Source organism: Schistocerca serialis, unplaced genomic scaffold (genome assembly GCF_023864345.2).
Source record: "Schistocerca serialis cubense isolate TAMUIC-IGC-003099 unplaced genomic scaffold, iqSchSeri2.2 HiC_scaffold_1434, whole genome shotgun sequence".
Lineage (NCBI taxonomy): Eukaryota > Metazoa > Arthropoda > Insecta > Orthoptera > Acrididae > Schistocerca > Schistocerca serialis.
This window is the reverse complement of record NW_026047663.1, coordinates 563,821-569,820: the sequence shown is the minus strand read 5'-3', so window position 1 is coordinate 569,820 and position 6,000 is coordinate 563,821. Positions and strand designations below refer to the sequence as shown.

The 6,000-nt window shown below is 58.3% G+C and overlaps 1 pseudogene; it reads right to left on the bottom strand.

The window, feature by feature from the left end:
• Positions 1-3,015: 3,015 nt before the first annotated feature.
• Positions 3,016-6,000, bottom strand: part of LOC126443279 (dentin matrix acidic phosphoprotein 1-like) — a 297,120-nt pseudogene continuing 294,135 nt past the window's right edge.

Here is a 6,000-nt window from a genome sequence, read left to right as displayed (position 1 = left end):
TGTTGTCTTCGCAAGCCTTGCTGTCCTCGCAAGCTGTGCTGTCCTCGCTAGCTGTGCTGTCCTCGCAAGCTGTGCTGTCCTCGCAAGCTGTGCTGTCCCTGCAAGCCATGCTGTCCTCGCAGGCCGTGCTGTCCTCGCAGGCCGTGCTGTCCTCGCAAGCCTTGCTGTCCTCGCAATCTGTGCTGTCCTCGCTAGCTGTGCTGTCCTTGCAAGCTGTGCTGTCCTCGCAAGCTGTGCTGTCCTCGCAAGCTGTGCTGTCCTCGCAAGCTGTGCTGTCCTCGCAAGCTGTGCTGTCCTCGCAAGCTGTGCTGTCCTCGCAAGCTGTGCTGTCCTCGCAAGCTGTGCTGTCCTCGCAAGCTGTGCAGTCCTCGCAAGCTGTGCTGTCTTCGCTAGCTGTGCTGTCCACGCAAGCTGTGCTGTCCTCGCAAGCTGTGCTGTCCTCGGAAGCTGTGTTGTCCTCGGAAGCTGTGCTTTCCTCGGAAGCTGTCCTGTCCTCGGAAGCTGGGCTGTCCTCGCAACCCGTGCTGTCCTCGCAACCTGTGCTGTCCTCGCAAGCCATGCTGTCCTTGCAACCCGTGCTGTCCTCGCAAGGCGTGCTGTCCTCGCAAGCCGTGCTGTCCTGGCAAGCCGTGCTGTCCTCGCAAACCGTGCTGTCCTCGCAAGCCGTGCTGTCCTCGCAAGCTGTGCTGCTCTTGCAACCTGTGCTGTCCTCGCAAGCCATGCTGTCCTTGCAACCCGTGCTGTCCTCGCAAGCTGTGCTGTCCTCCCAAGCTGTGCTGTCCTCGAAAGTTGTGCTGTCGTCTCTAGTTGAGCTGTGCTCTCAAGTTGAGCTGTGCTCTCAAGTTGAGCTGTCCTCTTAAGTTGAGCTGTCCTCTCAAGTTGAGCTGTCCTCTCTAGTTGATCTGTCCTCTCTAGTTGAACTGTCCTCTTTAGTTGAGCTGTCCTCTCTAGTTGAGCTGTCATCTCTAGTTGAGCTCTCCTCTCAAGTTGAGCTCTCCTCTCAAGTTGAGCTCTCCTCTCAAGTTTAGCGGTCATCTCAAGGTGAGCTGTCCTCTCAAGTTGAGCCATCCTCGCAAGCTGTGCTGTCCTCGCAAGCTGTGCTGTCCTCGCAAGCTGTGCTGTCCTCACAAGTTGTGCTGTCCTCACAAGCTGTGCTGTCCTCGCAAGCTGTGCTGTCCTCGCAAGCTTTGCTGTCCTCCCAAGCTGTGCTGTCGTCCCAAGCTGTGCTGTCCCCACAAGCTGTGCTGTCTCCACAATCTGTGCTGTCCCCGCAAGCTGTGCTGTCCTCGCAAGCTTTGCTGTCCTCGCAAGGTGTGCTCTCCTCGCAAGCTGTGTTGTCCTTGCAAGCTGTGCTGTCCTCGCAAGCTGTGTTGTCCTTGCAAATTGTGCCGTCCTCGCAAGCTGTGCTGTCCTCGCAAGCTGTGCTGTCCTCGAAAGCTGTGGTGTCCTCGCAAGCTGTGCTGTCCTCGCAAGCTGTGCTGTCCTCGCAAGCGGTTCTGTCCTCGCAAGCCGTGCTGTCCTCGCAAGCTGTGCTGTCCTCGCCAGCCGTGCTGTCCTCGCAAGCCGTGCTGTTCTCGCAAGCCGTGCTGTCCTCGCAAGCTGTGCTGTCCTCGGAAGCTGTGCTGTCCTCGCAACCTGTGCTGTCCTCGCCAGCCGTGCTGTCCTCGCAAGCCGTGCTGTCCTCGCAAGCCGTGCTGTCCTCGCAAGCTGTGCTGTCCTCGCAAGCATTGCTGTCCACTCAAGTTGAGCTGTCCTCTCAAGTTGAGCTGTCCTCTCAAGTTGAGCTGTCCTCTCAAGTAGAGCTGTCCTCTCAAGTTGCGCTGTCCTCTCTGCCTGAGCTGTCCTCTCAAGTTGAGCTGTTCTCTCAAGTTGAACTGTCCTCTTAAGTTGAGCAGTCCTCTCAAGATGAGCTGTCCTCGGAAGCTGTTCTGTCCTCGCAAGCTGTGCTGTCCTTGCAAGCTGTGCGGTCCCCTCAAGCTGTGCTGTCCTCGCAAGCCGTGCTGTCCTTGCAAGCCGTGCTGTCCTCGCAAGCCGTGCTAGCCTCGTAGGCTTTGCTGTAAACGAAAGTTGAGCAGTCCTCTCAAGTTGTGCTCCAATCTCCAGTTGAACTGTCCTCGCAAGTTGAGCTGTCCCCTCAAGATGAGCTGTCCTCGCAAGCTGTGCTGTCCTCGCAAGCCGTGCTGTCCTCGCAAGCCTTGCTGTCCTCGCAAGCTGTGCTGTCCTTGCTAGCTGTGCTGTCCTCGCAAGCTGTGCTGTCCTCGCAAGCTGTGCTGTCTTCGCAAGCTGTGCTGTCCTCGCAAGCTGTGCTGTCCTCGCAAGCTGTGCTGTCCTCGCAAGCTGTGCTGTCCTCGCAAGCTGTCCTGTCCTCGGAAGCTGTGCTGTCCTCGCAACCCGTGCTGTCCTCGCAACCTGTGCTGTCCTCAGAAGCCGTGCTGTCCTCGCAAGCCGTGTTGTCCTCGCAAGCTGTTCTGTCCTCCCAAGCTGTGCTGTCCTCGGAAGCTGTGCTGTCCTCGCAAGCCGTGCTGTCCCCGCAGGCCGTGCTGTCCCCGCAAGCCGTGCTGTCCTCGCAAGCCGTGCTGTCCCCGCAGGCCGTGCTGTCCCCGCAAGCCGTGCTGTCCTCGCAAGCCGTTCTGTCCTTGCAAGCCGTGCTGTCCTCGCAAGCTTTTCTGTCCTCGCAAGCTTTGCTGTCCACTCAAGTTGAGCTGCCTCTCAAGTTGAGCTGTCCTCTCAAGTTGAGCTGTCCACTCAAGTAGAGCTGTCCTCTCAAGTTGCGCTGTCCTCTCTAGCTGAGCTGTCCTCTCAAGTTGAGCTGTTCTCTCAAGTTGAACTGTCCTCTCAAGTTGAGCTGTCCTCTCAAGTTGAGCTGTCCTTTCAAGTTGAGCTGTCCTCTCAAGTAGAGCTGTCCTCTCAAGTTGCGCTGTCCTCTCTAGCTGAGCTGTCCTCTCAAGGTGAGGTGTCCTCTCAAGTTGAGCTGTCCTCGCAAGCTGTGCTGCCCTCGCAAACTTGGCTGTCCTCGCTAGCTGTGCTGTCCTCGCAAGCTGTGCTCTCCTCGCAAGCCGTGCTGTCCTCACAAGCCATGCTGTCCTCGCAAGCTGTGCTGTCCTCGCAAGCCGTGCTGTCCTCACAGGCCGTGCTGTCCTCGCAAGCTGTGCTGTCCTTGCAGGCTGTGCTGTCCTCGCAAGTTGAGCTGTCCTTGCAAGTTGAGCTGTCCTCTCAAGTTGAGCTGTCCTCTCAAATTGAGTTGTCCTCTCTAGTTGATCTGTCCTCTCAAGTTGAGCTGTCCTCGCAAGCTGTTCTGTCCTCGCAAGCTGTGCTGTCCTCGCAAGCTGTGCTGTCCTCGCAAGCTGTGCTGTCTTCGCAAGCTGTGCTGTCCTTGCAAGCCGTGCTGTCCTCGCAAGCCATGCTGTCCTCGCAAGCTTTGCTGTCCTCTCAAGTTGAGCAATCGTCTCAAAATGTGCTCTCCTCTCAAGTTGAACTGTCATCTCAAGTTGAGCTGTCCTCTCAAGTTGAGCTGTCCTCGCAAGCTGTGCTGTCCCCGCAAGCTGTGCTGTCCCCGCAAGCTGTGCTGTCCCCGCAAGCTGTGCTGTCCACGCAAGCTGTACTGTCTCCACAAGTTGTGCTGTCCCCGCAAGCTCTGCTGTCCCCGCGAGCTGTGCCGTCCTCGCAAGCTGTGCTGTCCTCGCAAGCCGTGCTGTTTCTGCAAGCTGTGCTGTCCTCGCAGGCCATGTTGTCCTCGCAAACTTGGCTGTCCTCGCAAGCCGTGCTGTCCTCGCAAGCCGTGCTGTCCTCGCAAGCCTTGCTGTCCTCGAAAGCTGTGCTGTCCTCGCTAGCTGTGCTGTCCTCGCAAGCTGTGCTGTCCTCGCAAGCTGTGCTGTCCTCGCAAGCTGTGCTGTCCTCGCAAGCTGTGCTGTCCTTGCAAGCTGTACTGTCCTCGCAAGCTGTGCTGTCCTCGCAAGCTGTCCTGTCCTCGGAAGCTGTGCTGTCTTCGCAACCCGTGCTGTCCTCGCAACCTGTGCTGTCCTCGCAAGCCGTGCTGTCCTCGCAAGCCATGTTGTCCTCGCAAGCTGTGCTGTCCTCGCAAGCTATGCTGTCCTCGGAAGCTGTGCTGTCCTCGCAAGCCGTGCTGTCCCCGCAGGCCGTGCTGTCCCCGCAAGCCGTGCTGTCCTCGCAAGCCGTTCTGTCCTTGCAAGCCGTGCTGTCCTCGCAAGCTTTGCTGTCCTCGCAAGCTGTGCTGTCCACCCAAGTTGTGCTGTCATCTCAAGTTGTGCTGTCATCTCGAGTTCTGCTGTCCTCTAAAGTTGAGCTGTCCTCTCAAGTTGAACTGTCCTCTCAAGTTGAGCTGTCCTCTCAAGTTGAGCTGTTCTATCAAGTTGAGCTGTCCTCTTAAGTTGAGCTGTCCTCTCAAGTTGAGCTGTCCTCTCAAGTTGAGCTGTCCTCTCAAGTTGAAACCTCCTCTCATGTTGAGCTCTCCTCTCAAGTTGAGCTCTTTTCTCAAGTTGAATTGTACTCTCAAGTTGAGCTGTCCTCTCAAGTTGAGCTGTCCTCTCAAGTTGAGCTGTCCTCGCAAGCTGTGCTGTCCTCGCAAGCTGTGCTGTCCTCGCAAGTTGTGCTGTCCTCGCAAGCTGTGCTGTCCTCGCAAGCTGTGCTGTCCTCGCAAGCTGTGCTGTCCTCGCAAGCTGTGCTGTCCTTGCAAGCCGTGCTGTCCTCGCAGGCCGTGCTGTCCTCGCAAGCCTTGCTGTCCTCGCAAGCTGTGCTGTCCTCGCGTGCTGTGCTGTCCTAGCAAGCTGTGCTGTCCTCGCAACCTGTGCTGTCCTCGCAAGTTGTGCTGTCCTCGCAAGCTGTGCTGTCCTCGCAAGCTGTGCTGTCCCCACAAGCTGTGCTGTCCTCGCAAGCTGTGCTGTTTCTGCAAGCCGTGCTGTCCTTGCAGGCCATGTTGTCCTCGCAAGCCTTGCTGTCCTCGCAAGCTGTGCTGTCCTCGCTAGCTGTGCTGTCCTCGCAAGCTGTGCTGTCCTCGCAAGCTGTGCTGTCCTTGCAAGCTGTGCTGTCCTCGCAAGCTGTGCTGTCCTCGGAAGCTGTGTTGTCCTCAGAAGCTGTGCTGTCCTCAGAAGCTGTCCTTTCCTCGGAAGCTGTGCTGTCCTCGCAACCCGTGCTGTCCTCGAAACCTGTGCTGTCTTCGCAAGCCGTGCTGTCCTCGCAAGCCGTGTTGTCCTCGCAGGCCGTGCTGTCCTCGCAAGCCTTGCTGTCCTCCCAAGCTGTGCTGTCCTCGCTAGCTGTGCTGTCCTCGCAAGTTGTGCTGTCCTCGCAAGCTGTGCTGTCCTCGCAAGTTGTGCTGTCCTCGCAAGCTGTGCTGTCCTCGCAAGCTGTGCTGTCCTAGTAAGCTGTGCTGTCCTCGCAAGCTGTGCTGTCCCTGCAAGCCGTGCTGTCCTCGCAGGCCATGTTGTCTTCGCAAGCCTTGCTGTCCTCGCAAGCTGTGCTGTCCTCGCTAGCTGTGCTGTCCTCGCAAGCTGTGCTGTCCTCGCAAGCTGTACTGTCCCTGCAAGCCATGCTGTCCTCACAGGCCGTGCTGTCCTCGCAGGCCATGCTGTCCTCGCAAGCCTTGCTGTCCTCGCAATCTGTGCTGTCCTCGCTAGCTGTGCTGTCCTCGCAAGCTGTGCTGTCCTCGCAAGCTGTGCTGTCCTCGCAAGCTGTGCCGTCCTCGCAAGCTGTGCTGTCCTCGCAAGCTGTGCTGTCCTCGCAACCCGTGCTGTCCTCGCAACCTGTGCTGTCCTCGCAAGCCATGCTGTCCTTGCAACCCGTGCTGTCCTCGCAAGGCGTGCTGTCCTCGCAAGCCGTGCTGTCCTGGCAAGCCGTGCTGTCCTCGCAAACCGTGCTGTCCTCGCAAGCCGTCCTGTCCTCGCAAGCTGTGCTGCTCTTGCAACCTGTGCTGTCCTCGCAAGCCATGCTGTCCTTGCAACCCGTGCTGTCCTCGCAAGCTGTGCTGTCCTCCCAAGCTCTGCTGTC